The following is a 20,362-nucleotide window of genomic DNA, read 5'->3' on the forward strand; positions in this document are numbered from 1 at the left end:
AAAAATAGAAGACAGTGAACTGCATGCTCTTTACCTTTTGGAAATCGGTCTGAAGGGTTCTGTGAGCATGAGCTGCAGAGAAATAGTCCTTTCTGCATCATCTCATGGAGTTTCTGCCCAAACTCCAAACAGATTAAAGAGACTCTTCCCTCTGACCTTTTCAAGTGGTTCCTGTCAACTAGCCCCATGTCCCATATTAGAAGAGAAGCCACACAGCTGAAATGGTAGGCCACTGGGACAGACTACCACCTTACAGCTAAGAAGGACAATAGGGCTCTGTTGATCAAGAACGTCGGTTCCATGAAAGAATGTTTTATGAAAAAACAAAGCAGGCAAGCACACCAGCTGTACCAAAGAGAGAACTTGGAAGCATATATAAGGAGGTGAACAACCAACAGTCTTTTTCTTCTGGAGATTGAGGGGATGGTGAATTCATTAATTCTGATTTTTTTTTTTGAAATGTACATTTGAAGTTTCACCATGTGTTTATAGCTTCTACTTTTCTTCTAGGATATTTGTAATATGTGACTCCTTGAACAGTCTGTGGCCCTCTTCTAGTATCAGTTTGCATGGAAGTAAATTTGGTTTTCCAGCAAATGAGTTGTTTCTCCCCTACAGCATCCTTCATTATATACAGGGACATTGGAATGATAAGTAATCCAGGAGACAGGAGGGGTGGGAGAGAGGGAGAGGTGGAAGGAGGAAGGGAGATAGGTAGGGAAGGAGAGAACACAAACAATATGAAGCTGCCTGCTTTAAGAAATAGAAATCGAATCCTACTAAGGGAAAAATGCCTGTTGTTTCTCTACCTTTGTGGAAGAGCTGGGTGTGTTTTCATCTAACTACAGGACTAGATTGAAGCTCAGAAGAAATTCACTTGAAGGAGATTTGTTTGCTGGTCCTCAGGGAAGAGTTAGCAGCCAGGGGATGATACATGGAGAGAGCTCAGTCTTGGGGTGCCTCACTCGACCTTCCCCAGTTGGTGAAAACTCTGCATGGTTCTTTCTATGGCATCTTGCATCGTGACCAGTGGCTGGGGGTCCATGACCTTTTTGGTCCTTTCACAGCTGTAATCGTGAATGTACCATCCAGTGAGACCCACATTGGTTGGAAAGTGGGCTGCAGTTGGATTATAGAACTGGTTGCCATGGCCACACTGTAGGAAATGTGGTACCTGGGAGCTTTCTCACTCATGGCCACATCTCAGGAGAGGTGCTCGGCCGCTAGGATGTGTCGGTGCACCTTGTCCACAAAGGTGAAGTCCACCAAATTCTCCCCATTTCCAATCACAAACTTCATCTTGCCTTTCCTGGATGCCTAAATGAGGATGGGGGCCAGCTAGGGTTCCTTGTACCTAAAATGCCATAAGGGCAGACGGCCATGGTTAAGAAATGTCTCTCAGGGTCATTGCCCCCAGGACTGCTCACTCCTATAAGATTTTTTGTCTCCACATAGTAGTCTATGGGCTTCACGGCAAATAGATGGTCTTCAGTTCCAATTTTGATTGACACCCTCAAAGATGATACTGGCACTACTAATTAAAATGAGTTTCTGAACCCCAGCCTCTTTGCAAGTTTCATTGCTATTCTTGGTGCCAATATAATTCACTATGTAAAAGAGTTTTTTGTTGTTACTAGATGGTGAGGGCGACACACAGTGGACAACAGAGCTTATACCTTTCAGAATTGGGTACAGATCCGGTTGGCTATAGAGGACTCCGAAGGAATGTCGGACCCTTACTGCATATCAAATACATTGACAGTGTGGCCTCTTGCCAGAAACTGCTCCACCAGGTGCTGCCCTAGGAACTCGGAGCCTCTGATCACTCTGCACGTATGGGCCATCCAAAGGTTGTCGCCCCCAGCTGGTAGAGGCTCCCACAACCAGTCTCAGTGTGCCCACAGCTTGCATCCTAAGACCTCCTGCTGCTGGAGCCACCATTTTATCTGATGCAGTCATTTTGATGTCAAAGATGTTTGGTAAGGGTATTATTATTAACCTTATTTTTCATAAATAATTTTTTTCTTCTGACATTAAACTTAACACACTTTCATAGCTATTACACACAAATTGCAATGAAGAAAGTTATAATTATCCATAATCCAAGAATAATCATTTTCAATATATTTGCTGAATATATTTCTAGGTTCTGTTGTTCTTCTCTCTTTCCTTCTTTCCCTGCCCCATCCCTCTTTCTCTCCTCTCTACCTTCTAAAACAAAAGTACCATCCTAGATTGAATGTTTTGGGGATTTTCTTTTTTTTTTTTTTCACTTAATATAGTTTGGGCACATCCAAAAGCCAACTACATAGTAATTTTTTATTTCCACAGAGTATTTTTTACAATATGGATCTAGACTATCTAAATACTATCAATGACCATTTAGGCTAATGTTATTTTGCAGTACTCTAAACAACTCAGATGTACAGATTCTTGTACCTTACAATGTGTCTGATTATTTAGGTTAAATTTTCAGAAGTAGCATGTATAGGTCAAGGTATTCACACATTAAATATTTGATGCCTATTGTCGAATTGCCATCCAAAATATTGTGCCTGGCACTGAGGTGTTACCATTTTTGCTCTCACTTTTTATCATGTCTTTTTTGTCATTTTAAAATTTTTCAATCTAAATATTGAAAAAAAATCATTTAATTTGCACTTACTGGATCGTTAGTGAAGTTGAATATTTCTCATACTTTGATGACTACATTTTAAAAATTATTTCATAATTATTTCCTACACATTTCCATCGTCTGTTCTCTCCTCTTTCTCTTTTTAATTTTATTCAATTCAATTCAATTCAAATTCTCTCCATTCAATTTAATGGGAGAAAATGTAATCATTCTTAGTCAATTCATATAAATTTAGTCAAATTAAGATTAAAAATGTAGGATTTTTCCTCAATCTTGTATCTTCTCAGGGACATTTTTCCTTTATGTACCAAAAATATCATCAAGTCTGGAAGAGTTGGAAGTTCTCAGACACTGTTATTGACATTTTTCCTATTGGCTTGTGCTGAGAGACCTCTCACCTGATTCATTCTCCATTCTTGGTGCAAAGGCATGTCTTTGTAACGACTGCAAATCTTTTTCAGACGGCCAGCTCAGGGTGCCACATCCTTGATATTCTCAACCAAGGACCATGGAAGGGGCTGAGGGATTGCTTTCTCCTTGTGTCCTACCAGAGTATGTGAGGATTCTCATGACACTGCCTCAGATTGCTTCCTGGCATGCAAAAAAACATGTTTCCTCCTGAAACATCTGTGAGATCAATCTACCCCTCATGTGCATGTGTACTCTGGAGCTAACATTAGGTAGGACAGGCTTCAATACCCTTTCAATAACTCTCACTGATTCTTTTCACTTCTTCCTGACTTGCAAAAATCTTTATCAGTTTCAGGTGCCTGGATATAGCACTTACCAATCAATTATTTACTCACTCTGTACCTATATTGATACAAAGAATTTGGCTCTAGATGCTAGAAGGATCTGGCCTCTTATAACATAAAAAGCTAAAGCATATGCCAAAGGGTTGATTTTTAATTTTTGTACAAAAGCTAATCATTGATTCTTTCTTCCTATCTTCATTTCTGTAGTTATGATAGTTACCTAAGAGAAACCAGCATGCTCAAGCCTCATGTTTCTCTGGTTATTTTGTTGGTGTTGTTTCTCTCTTTTTCTCTGTTTTCTCTCCTTTTACTTCATACACACACACACACACACACACACACAAACACACACACATCCTTATACATTCTAAATTGACAAAAAAAATTCATATATAGAGTCTTCACTGAAAGATTTACGTTGATCACAGGAAGAACTTAGGCAACACTAAAAGTGTTGTAAAGTATTTCAAGATAAAGAAGTGCCAGGAGTCAAGAATTTATAAACTTTAGTAGACTTTATACTCATTTTCAAGACTGAAAAGTCTTGGGGAGATCTTTATAGTGAATTCCTTATAGGTTTTGCTTGTTGTTGCTCACATTTTTAAATTTTTGTTTTGTAAAACATGCCATGCAGGATTTGCTTGCTTATTCACTAAGTGGGAAAGAAAGGTCAACCAAAGAGTAAGACATAGTGTTCCAGCCTCTAGACATGAAAAAACTGAGGAAAGAAGGACTAAAGTCTTTTTAGGAAGAATGTTTCCTTTATCTCCTTATATTTTTCCTATTCCCTTCCATCATCCTGCTTTCACATTTTCTGGAATTAAGCACCTGCAAATTAAATATGCCCACCTAATTTGTAGCCCTGCCCTCTGAAGACACTCTTAGCAACACCTTTCTTTCTGTGTATACAAATGTACTAAAAATGATAGACACAGAGTAATAAAAATGTGTATGATAAATTAAATTGTCAATTTGTCCAGTTTATACAGAAATGTACCTTTTTTGTTGCATTTAATGACTGATTTTCTAGATTAATGTAACTATAAGTGATAAGATGTCAGACATTTGGTTTTAAATATTAGAAAATGATTTGAGGGGCACCTTTATGTACCAAAAATATCATCAAGTCTGGAAGAGTTGGAAGTTCTCAGACACTGTTATTGACATTTTTCCTATTGGCTTGTGCTGAGAGACCTCTCACCTGATTCATTCTCCATTCTTGGTGCAAAGACATGTCTTTGTAACCCCTGCAAATCTTTTTCAGATGGCCAGCTCAGGGTGCCACATCCTTGATATTCTCAACCAAGGACCATGGAAGGGGCTGAGGGCTGAGAGTGGCTCAGTTGAGTAGACATCTGCCTTCAGCTCAGATCATGATCTTGGGGTGGGGGGGGTCCCTGCTCAGTGGGGAGTCTGCTTCTTCCTCTTTCTTTCTCTCTTCTGTGTGTTCACTCTCTCTCTCTCAAATAAACAAATAAAATGTGTAAAAAAATTAAAGAATTAGATTTAAGTTCACTATCTTCTGTTATTGTTTTATTCCAGGTCCTGTTGTGCTGTTTCAGTCCTAAATTCTTCATTTACTGCAGTATACTACAGAACACAGACTAAGTATTCTAATATCAGTACTTCCTTAAAAGTCTTGGACTATCAGTAAAAATCTAATTGTGGGAGAAACACCCAAGGGGCTAAGCCTTGGGTTGGTATTTCCTGTAGTTTATGGTAGTGTAATGTTGGTGGAATAGTCAGCTCACTGCAATTTATTATTTCAAAGCTATTGATGTTACCCACACCTATCACAAAAAAGCCAGGAATTTTTACTTATTTGAGGTATACTTAAGTGTCTTAAAAAGAGTAATTGATTGGTGTGTTCATCTGAAACAGAATATCTACAACTTTCTTAAATATTCTCCTTTTAAATCATTGAAATGTTGCCAGAAAACATAGGAACAGCTGTTGAGTAGAGTATTAAATTTAGAGCAATATTATACAGGAGTGGTGATTTAGACATGACTTTAGGCATAATTATCACTGAAATATTCTATAAATAGAATAGTACAGGAAAACTTCAAATGTATAATTTCTGAAACTGCAATTGTCTATGGAAAAAGGTGCAAAGTAGAACTTCTCTACATATGGTACTGCTTCTTCTGGGATATGGTAGCAATTCCACAGATCTATGGAACGTGGCTTCTTACTTGCCTAGTTTGTCATGTTTTGGCACCCTAATTTTTACTCCTTTAACCCTAAAAATTTCAAGGCAAAATCTTATATATTTACATTCAAAAATGCTTTTCAAAGAATATACTTTTGAGTATTTTGATAGAAAAGTAGCTGCAGGTGACTTTCAATTAATTTATTCATTATTCATTTTGCATGTTTACTGAGTTCCTACTTTGTTCTATGGATTCTGGGTAAGATGAAAGGATGTCATTTCGACATAGTAGAACATCTTAGTAATGGAGTAAAAAGTGAAAAATTACTAGGTAAGGTGACAGTTAACTTCTGTTATTTTCCCAGATTTTTATAACCTTGTCTTCCCTTACCTAGAGATATGGAAAGAGACAAAGAGCATTTTAGCAGAGCTGTAGAAATCAATATTATTTTATCTTTGGAAAATAATGAACTCAGTCTTTATGAAACCTGTATGTTTTATCTTGAAACTTCTTATTGCCATTTCTATACATTCTAGAATGCTGTTTCATACTGACAACTAGGATATTCAGGAAAATGGTTAATTTATGTATGTTATCTTTCCAATCAATTCTGTGAATCCCTGTACTTTATACTTTGCCTACTGCAGGCACATATTTTGAATTAAAAGTAAAGATAATGATATTTTAACCAAAAGACTTCTATAATTAGCGGCAAAAATCTAAATAAATAGAATGAGAAGGCTTGACAGGAGAAACTTCCTCAAAGAGGTGAATATCGAGTTTGTCATTAACAGAAAGAAGAGAAGAAGCTGCACAATTGCCTGTGAACTAGCACAGCAATAGCAATTTCTAGCTCCTTATATGTGCTCATATGGACTTCACACTTACCTATAGAAGAGCTACTATCTTGTTTTAGTCATATTTATTTTAAATTCTTATGTTCCTCTCCTGATCTATAGGAAAGAAGCCTACAGGGAAGGAAGCATACTTTATTCCTTTTAAAAAAATAAATGAATACATGAACAAATTATTGCTTGTGTGAAATTAGGTTGCTAAAGGGAGAAGAAAGGGAGAACTTGCATTTATGGTAATGGCTTCTTTGAAACAAAGCTGGCTTAGGTGGATGTTTCAGATTCATTTCCTGAGAAGCCAACTGTGAGATGGAGTTTGTTGAGTAGGGGTTTACATAAAGACAGCTTTGGATTCAACATTTGTGAAATGGAGGCACTGTAGCAGGCATGGGCAAAAGGAGACATTGAGAAGGCAGCTCCAGTCATAGCCTCAACCAATCCTATGGATAGCTCTGGAGCTAGAATGACCTTTTAGTGTTATAGGCCACATTGATCAGGATTCTTTATGCTTGCACTGTTGAGTCATTGGGTGTTGGGCACCCTGGGAAGGGGCATGATCTTGCGAAAGGTGACTCTCTGCAGTTGAGGCAATCTCTGATGTTTCTGGCAGTTGAAAGCTGGCTACTGTCAGCACTCTGCAACCAGAGCAGCTTCATTGATATAATTCTTCATCAGTAGGGATCTGGAGTGTGTCTTACAGTGTCTATTACAGTGAGGTGGAACTAGACTATAAAGACCGGTAAATCAGAAAGAAAGAGTTAGAGTAGATAAAATTATGAATGGTGAACACGTATCTTTTTTTAAAGATGTATTTACTTATTTGAGAGAAAGCGAGAGCATGTGATCCAAGGGAGGGGCAGAGGGAGAGAAAGAATCTCAAGCAGACTCCCTACTGTTCGCAGAATCTAATGCAGGGCTTGATCTCATGACCTGAGATCAGATCTGAGCCAAAATCAAGAGTCAGATGCTTAACTGACTAAGCTACCCAGGCTCCCCAGTGTCATTTTTTTTAAGGCACAACAATACCACAAAGTTCATTCCTTTACCAGGATGTAGGTTGCATAGGGCTGGGTGGAGAGGAAGGGAGTTAGTTTAGAGAACTGTTGGAGTAATCCTGTCATGAGGCAATGAGGCCTCGGCAAACTAAGAGCTGTGGAGATGACCTGAATAGAACCTAGTGCTTGAATGAATTGAGGGGTTGGAGAGGTCTGCCCAGCAAGTTTTAATCTTTATTGTGCCAGACGCTCTGTCTATATCTTGTGCTTAATATAAGGTAGACATTATCATAATTTTATGCTATAGCACAGCAAATAGGCACGCTGAGTGGTTAGATGAATTGTCTAAATTTTCCTTTCTGACAAGGGAGGAAGACTAGATTTGTCTGACTGTAGAAACTGTACATTTTTACACCTAATCACATATTTCTTCTGTCCATTGATAAACTAGAGCCTACATTTCATCTCTGAAGTGCAGTTATGCTGGAGAATGATGTGGAAACAAGATGGTAAAAGAAAGTGAAAGAAGAATATTTTGAGTTTTCAATGGTGAGGAATAAGGATTTCTAAAAATACACAAAAGTTTATCAGATAATAGAATAAGAATAGCACCCTCATTATGCGTTGGAACTATATTTGAAAGAGAATACACTTAAGTCATCATAAAAATTCCGTAAGACAGATATTATTATAATCTTCATTTTACAGATGAGGAAACTGGGTCTTAGAGAATTCAAATAAACTGCTTGAGGTCAAGCAGCTGGTTAATGAGGTGGAACTGGATCTTTTTACATCAAGATTGCCTGACTTTAAAGCCACCAAACATCATACCTTGTTAAAATTTGCCTCCTTATCAATGGAGAGTATTTCATTAAGTCATTAAGTCATTTAGACCAATTGCTAATATATATCCTTACCTTTTGAATATTCATCAAGAACTTTGATGATCTTGCAAAAGCAAATTTATTAATTTGTGTTTGGCTAGTTAGCATTTTATGAAATGGGGACCTTTAAAGTCACCACCAATTCTTCATACAGGATATATGTGTATGTTTAAATTTCTTATATTCAGTCAGATTGAGACTTTCTGTGCTAGTTTTTTAAGGCTGCCATAACAAAGTACCTACCACAGACTGGGTGGCTCAAAACAACAGAAATTTATTTTCTATGGTTCTAGAGGCTAGAAGTCTGAAGTAGAGATGTTGGTAGAACCATGCTAGCTCTGAAATGTGTAGAGGAATCATCCCTTGCCTCTTTCTAGCTTCTGGTGGTTTGCTGGCAATCCTAGATGTTTCCTGGCTTATCCATATGTTACTCCAATCCTCTGTCTTTGCATGATCTTCTCCCTATGTCTCCATCTTCACAGGGCCATATTATATGGACAACAGCGACATTGGACTGAAGGCCGTCTCTCTTCCAGCATGACTCCATTTTAACTAGTTACCTTTGCAATAAATTTATTTCCAAATGAAGTTACATTCTTAGGTACTGGGGAGTAGGACTTCAACATATTTTGGAGGGGGCACACAGTTCAACACATAACACTTGCATACATAAAATCAACCTGTGCAATCAAAATAATTTTGTTTCTTGTCATGTCTGTAAAAAAAGTAGATAAAGCTTTGCTAGGCGTATTCCTTCATAGCGTCTCTTTAACTATTTAATCTATCTGAATAAATTAGATTCAGATAGATAGTAAATTATTCCTAATGGTCCATAATCCAACACTCCTCTTTGTATGGAATTCCAACTGATATTATTGAGTGTGCTCCTGTGGGGAGCAAATACCTTTACTAATATTACTTATGATTTTGCTATTCCCAGTGCATTGAATTTCTTTTTGCTCATTTAGATAAGTTCCCCTGGAACATAGAGGCAAAACTTGTAAGGTGGCTTGGGGAATTTGTTCTTCCTAAAGTGCTTTATTCTAATTATATTTTTTATTACTCATATTGTAAATGAGACAAGCTGAAGAGGCATTGCCAGACTAATTTTTTTTTCAGCTTTTGTAATTTGGAGTACTCTCCTTCCACATATATCTAATTATAAGAATTTCTTAGATGTAGATATCCAAGAATCTTAATATTTAATTTGCCCCTAGGAATATGACAAGCAAGATCTTATGTTTATTAAATTGGTCTTAGGGCAGGCAGCCCTAAGGTCAGATGCTATGATGCATGATTTGTATTTAGATATCATTAAACCATGTATAAATTATGCAATTATTTCATTTATGTGTAAAATGGAAATTAGACCTCTTAATTGTCAAATGTAATTATCGGCTTCCAGGTTTCAGCCTTATTTACCTTTCTGCACATCTTATGACTTCTTCCTTCCTCAAATTCTTTTTTATTCCTGATATCCACCACACATCCACTAGTACTTTATATGTGAATAGTCCTTTTTAGCATCTTCTTCTGCCTTCTTATTTGCTGTCTATCCCCCTGCACTTGTATTTATTCCAAAACATAATCCTTTTACCTTCATGATATTCTGTGCACTGCAAAATTGTTACATATCTATATACCAAGTAATGCCCAAATATACTTTTTTAGCTTTGATATCACCAAGTCTTTGACCTTGGTTGCCTCCTTGATATACTCTGGATGTTTATATGTATTTCGGAGTATAAAATGTGTCACATTTATTATCTTTTCTACAAAAGTGCTTTGGTAGTAATGTAGATATCATTCCTTCCTTGATTTACATCCTTTTCCATGTAATTTTGAAATTCCTACTCCAAAACACAAAGTGTATTCCCCTCTTAGATTCTGGGCTAGAATCTCGGTCTGGCCAATGAGATGCTAAAAGCAAGAGCTTTTTCAGCATGTAAAGACTGAAGTGTGCATGGGCATGTTCTTTTGCACCTTTACTATTGTCACGAGAATACCACACCTTGACTAGGTTGCTGGTCCACGGAGTTGTGAGAATCAAGTAGTAGAGCCAATCCACAGACCTAGGTTTGATGTAGAACTACCCAGGGGAACCCAAACAAACTCAGTATGTCCACTGCTATGTGAGTGAACTCTATTGACACAAGTAGAGGCAACCTGGTAAGATGTATGAGAAATAAATTATTGTTTTGGTGTGTCATTGAATTTTGCAGTAAATATCCAAAGTTATCTGATGGAAAAATTGGTACTTGGAGTGCTAATAAAACAAAAACCTAAAATACATGGCATTGGTTTTAAGCCTGGATGGCAAGTTATAAAGAAGGTGACATAGGAGGCTTAGAAAATGGTAGCCCATATGATATAGTCATGAAATATTTGTAAAAACTGTCTTCCGTGATCCTCTGGAAGACTGATATCAGGTGTAGTTAATTTCTAGATTTGGGCAGGACAGACTCCAGGCAGAGTGCAGAATGAGAGATGTAACTTCTTTTAGATGGATTTAATGAGGTAGTAAAAGTAAGACGTGAGCTCAGAGAAGAATAACCTGGTTAGTAAATAGAATGAAGAGGCAATAGAGAGATTCCATAATGTACTGTTTATAAAACTTATTAAAATTCTTCAGCCTCTCTAACTTTGCAAAACAGTAAAATATTCTCAAATTAAGATAGATACAGCCTCAAGGTAAAGATAAAATCAAGGGCCTTTAAGATGTATCTTAGGGATGGAGACCAAATCAAGAAGTAGCCCTCCTGTGCTTTCTTAAAATTTCAAAAGAATTACAGTGGCACCTAGTATGTCTTGCAGGGAATAAAATTGTCTCTAGAAATTACAGGTTCTTAATGGGCCAGTGCTACTCAAATCATGCAAAGGTCTATGGCCTTTATAACTATGGTTCATGGAAATGGAATATATAATAAAAAGCAAAAATTTGTCACTTTTGTATGTGCTGATTTTGTATGTGTTGATTGTAATCAAGTATATAAAACACTCAGATTTGGGGACAGCTAGCTAAAGTACCACCAGCTAAAGCTAAAAGGGACTGAAACTGCTTAATATTTAAAATACCCTTTGGGTCCCTAATTTTTCAGGCAGAGATTAGGCTGAGAATACAGAGGGTACATCCTCTAACAACTTCTTTAGAATTGGACAAAGATGACAACCAAAGTAGCTAAAAGCCACTCTCAGAAAGTAGAACTGGGATCTAATCAAGGGACATTTTTTACTTCCAGAAAAGGGAAGCATGGAAACATTTGCATAGCAGGAATTCTGAGTTGCCAAGGGGTGGTGATTCCTATGGTACTGTTCTTTTTTTCTTTCTTCAAATGGGAATTTTTTTTTTTTTTACAGTTCACTTGTTTCTATTTCAAAAATTATATGATATATGCATGAGGTCAAAAATTTACTTGTATATTTATCTTTATCTTTCTTTCTCTCTATTCATAGATCTCTGAATCAAGAGACTGTATGTCTCAACTTGAAATACTTCACTAGATCCCAGACTTTGAGCCTGATGTTATGATTAGATAAGACATTTGAGGATCTGGGGATGAAGTGGGGATGAGTATATTTTGCATATGGGTAAGTGTGTGTTTTTATAGTCAATAGGGCATCTTTCAGGTTTACTTTAAAGACAGTTGTTAGGCATTTTCAAGTTCTGAAGGTAGCATATTCTGTACTATAGAATACTACTCCATCTAATTTATACGGAAATAACATGGAAGTCTGAGAGCTTTCAGTATGACTCTGAAGCAGATTCAAGGTGTGAATCAAGTAGCTCTGTCACTTCTGTCATAGATTTAGCAGGTATTTTTGTATCTGTGGTGGAAGAAAATGTCATGTCAAGCAGTAATAGAAAAATCACAGTAAACACTTTTGAGTTTCTAGAGAAAGGCCCCATGCCATCTGTAGAACCATTCATAAGGCATCTTCTATTATTCCACTAATATTTAAATTGATGGACTGGGTAAGCATCTATGCAGTCAGAGATGCCCATTATGGGTAAAATGAATAAAATCATGAATTTAGGCAGGCTTAGCAATACACTTTTAGTTGAGAGTGATATATCCATGATAGGCATGATTAATGTCAAGGGCACAAGAAGTTGCATTAACAGGTGGGCCAGACCCCAACTATAGTTATCCACTACAGTTACAGCGCTGCCTATCTTCATAGTATATCTGTGCCAAAAGGGAATAGGTTCTTTTATAACAAGTTGACAGAAATGTAAAGAATCAAGGCTGGTTCATGGAAAATCTACACAAAGGGAAGATCTCCATGCTAGTTGGTCATAAACATAGTATAACAAGAGATGTGCTAAAGCAAGAGTGTAGACAGTGGCTTGGAGCATAAAGTTTGGAAGGTTAGGGGCAGGAGGCCTGTGGAAGAGGCATGTGGATGGACAAATGGGAGAAGATACAAAGTGTATAGGATTTTTGTATCACTCATTTACGCCTTCAAGAATAGATCCACCTTTACCAATAGAAGCACTAAATAACCAAGTAGATGGAATTACACAGCCCAGTGACATCAGTTATTGGCCACTCATTGCTGGAGAGTTTAAAAATGGATATATGTCAGCCATGACGACAGGGATGAGGGCTATACAGAGACCCAACAGTATGGGTCACCCCATGAAGATCCCCACCTGCTAAATATCCCACCTGCCAGCAACAGAGACCAGTGGTAAGCCCCTCATATGGCATCATCCTATGAAGTGTCATCCAATTCAGTGGCAATTGATTCTCTTGAACAGTTTCCATCCTGGAAGAAATTCCTCTTGATTGAAATTTTCCACATTGTCTTAGTCTGTTTGGGATACTATAATAAAATATTAAAGACTGGGTAGCTTATCAAAAACAAGTTTTGATTTCTCACAGTTATGGAAGCTGAACGTCCAAGATTGGGGTCCCAGCATGGTCAGGTTCTGGTGAAGGCCCTTTTCCATGTTGCAGACTGTGACTTCTTACTGTGTCTTGACATTGTAAAAGGAGTAAGCTAGTTCTCTAGGGTCTCTTCCATAAAGAGGCCACTAATCCCATTCATGAGGGCTCTGCTCTCATGACCTGAGCATTTTCCAAAGGCCCCACCTCCTAATATCATCACACTGGGCATTAGTATTTTAACATATGAATGTGGGGGGACACAAGCATATAGAATATAGCACATATATTCTAAGGATACATTTTTGTTTCCTTTGCTTCCTGCGCCATGTTTAAGGATTTACAGAGTTTCAAATGCTGATACTGAATGCTACGTAATATCACATCAAACTAAGGAACCCACTTCACAGCAATGGAGGGACAACAATGTGCAGAAAAGCATGTCCTCCACTGGTCTGTCATATGCCATACCACTCTGAAATTGTCAACACAATAAAACAGTTGAGTAGTCTTTCCAATATTCTGCTAATGCACCAGCTTGAAATACTATCCTTTATAAAGGATATTGTCCTTTAGCATGAAGCATATACTCTAAATTAATAAGCATGATAGACTACTTGGGTTCAGGAACCGAAATGTGGAAGCAGTTGAGTGGTAATTTTTAAAGAAAACCTACAAATAAGTAAGAAAATAGTAGGAAAAAAATCACTGAAAAAGCATGCATATTTTTATTCCTAAGAGTCAATGGAACAAAGTTTTATTTTCCATAATATGATAGGCTGAATCTAAAGTGGCTCCCAGTGATCTCAATCTACTGGTATTTATGCCCTTGGGTATGGACTAGGCTTAGTTACCTACTTCTTATAAATAGCATATGTCAAAAATTATAGGATGTTTCTTCCTAGATCAAATTAAAGAAGATAGTGACTTCTGTCTTGTTATTATTTATTATCCCTTGCCCTTTTGCAGTCTATATTAAGTTGATGGTTCCTTAAAGTTTTTTTTTTAAAGATTTTATTTATTTATTTATGTGGGGGAGAGAGAGAGAGAGAGACAGACAGACAGACAGAGAGCACAAGCAGGGGGACGGGGTAGAGGGACAAGCAGACTCCTCACTGAATGTGGAGCCCGATGTAGGGCTTGATCCCAGGACTCTGAGATCTTCACTCTAGTCAAAATCAACAGTCAGATGCTCAACTGACTGAGTCACCCAGGTGCCCTGATAGTTGCTTAAGTTTGAACCCATTCTTTATTCCTTTCCTCCCCCTGCTTTAGGTATATGGTGTCATTGTTTATATCTTTTTATTTTGTGAGTCACTTGACTGATTTTTTCAGATCTACTTGCTTTTACTCCTTTTGTGCTTCCTACTTTTCTTATACCTACTTATGTTCTTTCCTTTCCAACATCTCTTGTAGGGCTGGTTTAGTGGTCATGAATCTCTTTAACTTTTGTTTTTCTGGGAAACTCTCTCTCCTTCTATACTGAATGATACCTTTGTTGGACAGAGTATTCTTCATTGTAGGGTTGTTTTATTTCAGCATTTTGAATATATCATGCCACTCCCTTCTGGCTTGCAAGGTTTATATTGAAAAATACACTGATAGTCTTATGGGGTGTCCCCTGTATGTAACTGTTTTCTCTTTCTGCCTTCAAAATTCCCTTTATCACTACTTTTGACCATTTTAGTTGCTATGTATCTCAATGTGGACTTCCTTGGATTGATTTTGTTGGTGGCTTTCTGTGCTTCCTGGATCTGTTTCTGTTTCTTTCTCCAGATTCAAGAAGTTTTCAGCTATTACTTCTTCAGATAAATTTTCTGCCTCATTTTCTTTCTCTTCTCCTGGAATCCCTGGAATACAAAAGTTGTTATGCTTGAGAGTGTTGTTGAGTTCCCTTAATTTATTCTCATTCTTTATTATTCTTTTTTCTTTCTCCTATTCAGCTTGATTGCTTTACTCTGTCCTCCAGGTCACTGATCCATTCTTCTGCTTCCTCTAGTCTACTATTTATTCCATCTAGGGTATTTTTAATTTCAGGTGTCAATTTCTTCATCTCTGATTGGTTATTTTTCATGTTTTTTTTATATCTTTGTTGAGAGTCTTAGTGAGGTCCTCCACCCTTTTCTCAAGTCCACTGAGTATTTTTTATAGCAATTACTGTAAGTTTCCTATCTGGCTTATTACTTTGTTTCATTTAGTCATCTTGACATGATTTTGTCCTGCCCTTTCATTTGGGACATATTCCTTTGTCTCTTCATTTTGTTTAACTTTCTTTAAAAAAAAAAAAAAGATTTTATTAATTTATTCATCACACACACACACACACACACACACACACACACAGAGGCAGAGAGAGGCAGAGGGAGAATCAGGCTGCATGCAGGCACCCTGATGTGGAACTCAATCCCAGGTCTCTAGTATCACACTCTGGGTTGAAGGCGGCACTAAACTGTTGAGCCACCCGGGCTGCCCTTATTTAACTTTCTATGTGTCTGTTTCTCTATGTTAGGAAAGTCAGCTACATCTCCTGCACTAGAAATAATGGTTTTATGAAGAAGAAGTCCTATAGTGACATTCACTGGAACTGTCCCCTATTAACTGGCACTTTGTACTTCATGGGTATCTCTTATCTGTATTTTTTGCACCCTATTCATGGCTAAGCAGGATTTGCCTCAGCCCAGTCATCTGTAATGGCTTTTTTTGCTTGTTTTAGGCAGTGTTTTGCACTGTGTTCTTATGGCCCCATCTGGGCTTGCCTTGGGTTTGAGCTGGCTAGGCATTTGCCAGAGCTGCAGTTGCACTGAACTGCATGGCAGTCATGGTGTTTTCCCCTAGAAGTCTTTGGTTAGTGGACAGGAACTGCAGTCAGATAAGGTGTCTGGCCCTAGCCCACTGTTGGGGCTGTAGTTGAACTGGTGCATGTGGTTACCTTCCCCTCTCCCTGAGTCAGGGGTCACTTCAGAGTGGTGCTGGCCCTTGGAAAGGTTTTTTTGCACAATGCCATGCTTGTGATGCAGCTTTGGATGTACTCTTGCTAAGACCAAGTGAAAGGGGGTGAGTCTGCAGAATAGCATGAGGGCAGGACACATGGTATTAGCAAGGTTTACAGAGATCTGCTCTGGGATAAGTCCTGGAACTGATTTAGACAGTTGCTGAATGTGTTGGAGGGGATAAGTTCACAGAAAAGCATGAAGGTGCAGCATGCTGATAGCAAGCTATATAGAAAGTGTTGATGCTATGCTGGTTCTCACAGTTCTCCATAATTTAGGCTGGGGAACAGGGTGAGTAAATGATGCTCACCAGCTCTTTTGTTATTGGAGAAGTCTCCCAAAGATCCCTATTCCTCTAGCATGCACACACTCTGAGATTAGTAAACAAATATCCTTCCTATATATTCTAGTCATCTTTCAAATTACTACTTTTATGCTGTGTCTCAGAGGGGCTGTTTGCTGTGCTATCTCTTTAAGCATGAGGATTCAGTTTCCTGTCAGCCTCTGGCTCTCCCAGAGCAAAATCACTGATTTTTAAAGTTCTACATGTAAAGCCCCACTCATTATAAGAACTCAAGAAATTAAGACCCTTTGGTTTTTAAAGCCAAATATTATGGGGTTTGCCTTCCCATTGAGGATCCCCTATGTCTGGAGTACCTGGTATGAGTCTGCCTCTTTCCATTCCCCATGCTTGTGGGGGTCCTCCCTCCTATGGATAGTCTTTCAGATCAGCTTGGTTCTCAACTGTGTATCCACTCTTCCTATCATTTTTGATGTGGCCTCTTCTCTATATTTAGCTGCAGAGAGTCTGTTCTGGGAGTCTTTGAGTCTTTTTCTGAGTTATTCACACTAATGTCGATGTTATCTAGTTGTATCCATGGGAAAAGTTGAGTGTAGGATCCTATCTGTACTGGCATCTTCCCCAGAAGTCCTATATCTTCTTAATTCAATATTTTTCTACCATTTTGGAAAATTTCTAATAATTTTGTTCCATTCACACCATCAGCAACTATGTAATCAGTTGTATTCATCACATTTTAACTGTATTTAAAATAGATTCAGAGGGTTTCAAAAGTTATTAAAACAAACACCATTTAAACTTAGTTCTGCTTATAGATGGAACCAAGGTAAACAATAACTAGAAATTCTTCATTAGTCATGGTTGAGAATTTTATTTTTGAATACTTAATCGAGTTTTATAGGACCAAAGAAATATACATTCAAGAATGTTTAACATGAAGTAATGATCTAAATTAGAATTATTTCTTTTGTACTCCTTAAGTATTAAACAAAAAATGTTCTCCTTCATTTATCCTGTATGCTGGGTGACAGATGGAAGAAGAGCTTCCTCTATGACTCTCATGTAATCTCAATGCTCCAGGGTGGTGTTGCAGTCCCCAAATCTCTAGCTTCATAACTTTCAGATATGCTATGTCTTTGAGTACCTCAGAGAAGTATAACAAAGTAACTAAAGGGATGCTCAGTTTGATAACTCAGTCTACACAATTGCTTGGGAGGTCCTGCACTGACCTCTGAGGTAGTCCATGCATCTTGAAAAGTGAACTTCTGTGTTAACTTTTAGTGACAAGAATTCCTTCACTTTCTAGCCCTTAGAAAAATTTGCCTTTATAGATGTATTCCTCCATTTTCCAAATTGGTCCTGAACACAAGTCATATTCATAAAATTCTGTTTCAACCTAAATTGAAATTTCTGGCATATAATCAGGACTATAATAGCAAATATTAAAAACTGAACAAAGTAGAAACCTCACAAGATGAGATACACATGAGGTTTATATGGAGGACTATTTCTGTGCCAATTAAGCTCAATAACTGTTTGTTAGTTTTTTCCTTTCCTTATTTCCTTTCTGAACCTTCAAAAATTTGGCCTGTATAATTTATTATCCAAAACTTTGAAATTGCTACAGATATTAACTTGAAGGTTTTGAAATTGAGACCAGGTGGTTCAATCCAGGGCCTTACATTTGGGATATTGGATTCCCCTAGGGTAGCAGTCTGTCAAGAAAACCTTTGTGCAACACAAAGATAAGTCCAGATTCTTGTGCCAAGACTTGAGGGGGAATGAGCTCTCTGCTTGAAATAATCTAAAGTTCTGACTGTGTTGATGAGTAGAAAATGGTGAAATTTTAAATGCATAGTTATTATGGAGATGGAGACATTGCCTTTTAGAGATTTCTTCTGGTTTCATTCCACTTTAGGGATAGAGCATCAGGAATATTTTTCACTGGTTTAAGATATAAGAACACTGTAGAAATATTGCTCTGGCAAGGAAGGTTTTCCTATCTGTGAATTTTTTTTTTAAGTTAAGATTTATTCATCCTTTAGTTCACCATCATTATATCGAACAGAATTTGTCTCAACTATCTGCTTTTGCACACGTGTTGTCAAATCTCTCCAACTCTTAAACATTCTGTTCATGTTTGGGGACATTTTTTTCCCTTCTTTAATTGCTCTAGGGTTTTCACTCATTATCTCTTTTTACAATTCTTTTTGACAAAGCATTTATTCTAAGATGCTTTCTGAAAGCTAGAGTGGACAATGACTATGTTGTGGATTTAGGACTTTGCACTGTAGCTCAGAGCTTCTGTGGCTCTGAGTTCCTAAACAGAGTTGATGTGCACACCCTCAGGATATCCATGTTCTTAGCCTGTGGCACAAGTTCAAAATAGAGTCAGTTCATCATAATGGGTTTGATTTTCAAAAGCAAGAATTTGACTCTGCCCACTTAGTTGGTTCCATCATGTAATGGTAATCCTACCAATAAACAAAGAACACTCAGCTACCATATGTTCTTAGAAAATCTAGGAATACAAAAATAAGTAAGTTTTGATCATACTTCATCATTTAGAAGTGTTACTTTGATAACCCATAATAAGTATTTATCTTATAAATTCATTCCATAGCTAAAAAAAAAAAAAAATCAAGTTTCTCTTCCCATGTATTACATTAAGTTTCTGAGCATTTTATGTAGAATTTAAACCCAGTGTTTAAAACAACCACCACTTTTCTACAGAAACCTGTGCCCTGAGCATATTTACTTAGGCTCTCACATTTTGTCAACACTGCTATGCCCTGATATTTACAATGCTTTCACCTGCTGCTTCTTTTTTTAAAGAAAATTTATTTTATTTAAAAAATCTATTGAAGTATAATTAATATACAATGTTATATCAGTTTTAGGTGTACAACATATTTTTTAAAATATTTTATTTATTTATTCATGAAAGACAGAGAGAAAGAGAGAGAGAGGCAGAGAGAGAAGCATGCAGGGAGCTCTACATGGGACTCGATCTCAGTTCTCCAGGATCAGGCCCCGGACTGAAGGCGGCGCTAAACCGCTGAGCCACCCGGGTTGCCCAGGTATACAACATATTGATTCATTAGTTTTATTCGTTAGTCAGTGTTCGCCACTATAAAGGTAGTGGCCATCATCATGTTATTACAATATTATTGACTATATTTCCTATGCTGTACTTTTTTATCTCCATTACTTACTTATTTTATAGCTAGAAGTTTGTATCTCTTAAACCCCTTTATCTATTTCACCTCCCTGCCCCCCATCTCCTGCTTCTTCTTCACCCATATGTAGCCTCCAGGAAGGCTTCCTAAGTGACTGAAGCTCTCCTGACCATACCTATTTAGATTTAACATACTAGTGTTATGTTATGAACCTCAAAAGACTAAGCAGATCTTTACCTTTGTTAAACAACAACAACAAAAAGCCTTAATTTCTACATATGCATAACTAATTATCTTACTGATTGGGGATTTTTTTTTTTTTTAAGGAAAAAGTTACATAAGTCAATCCCTCAATTCATTGCATTAGCAATTTCTAACAGAAATGTACTTTTTAAAAAGATTTTTCTTATGTATTCATGAGAGAGAGAGAGAGAGTGAGAGAGAGGCAGAGACATAGGCAGAGGGAAAAGCAGGTTGCATGTAGGGAGCCCTATGTGGGACTGATCCTGTAACTCCAGGATCACACCCTGAGTCTAAGGCAGACGCTCAACCGCTGAGTCACCCAGGTGTCCCAAAATGGTACTTTTTGCCCAACATATCATAATTCTCCTGAGTGAAATCAATAGTGTAGATCATTATCTAGTCTCTCAATTTGTGTCCCCCTCACTTCATTATCACATGTGTGGGAATTATTACAAAAATCCAAATTACTGTAGTGAGCAAACTGAAG

At 37.5% G+C, this 20,362-nt stretch overlaps 1 pseudogene; it reads right to left on the reverse strand.

The window, feature by feature from the left end:
* Positions 1 to 961: 961 nt before the first annotated feature.
* LOC100685526 lies at positions 962 to 1,844 on the reverse strand (annotated as a pseudogene).
* Between the last annotated feature and the right edge of the window lie 18,518 nt (positions 1,845 to 20,362).

Source organism: Canis lupus, chromosome 7, assembly GCF_011100685.1.
Source record: "Canis lupus familiaris isolate Mischka breed German Shepherd chromosome 7, alternate assembly UU_Cfam_GSD_1.0, whole genome shotgun sequence".
In the NCBI taxonomy this organism is placed as follows: Eukaryota; Metazoa; Chordata; class Mammalia; order Carnivora; family Canidae; genus Canis; species Canis lupus.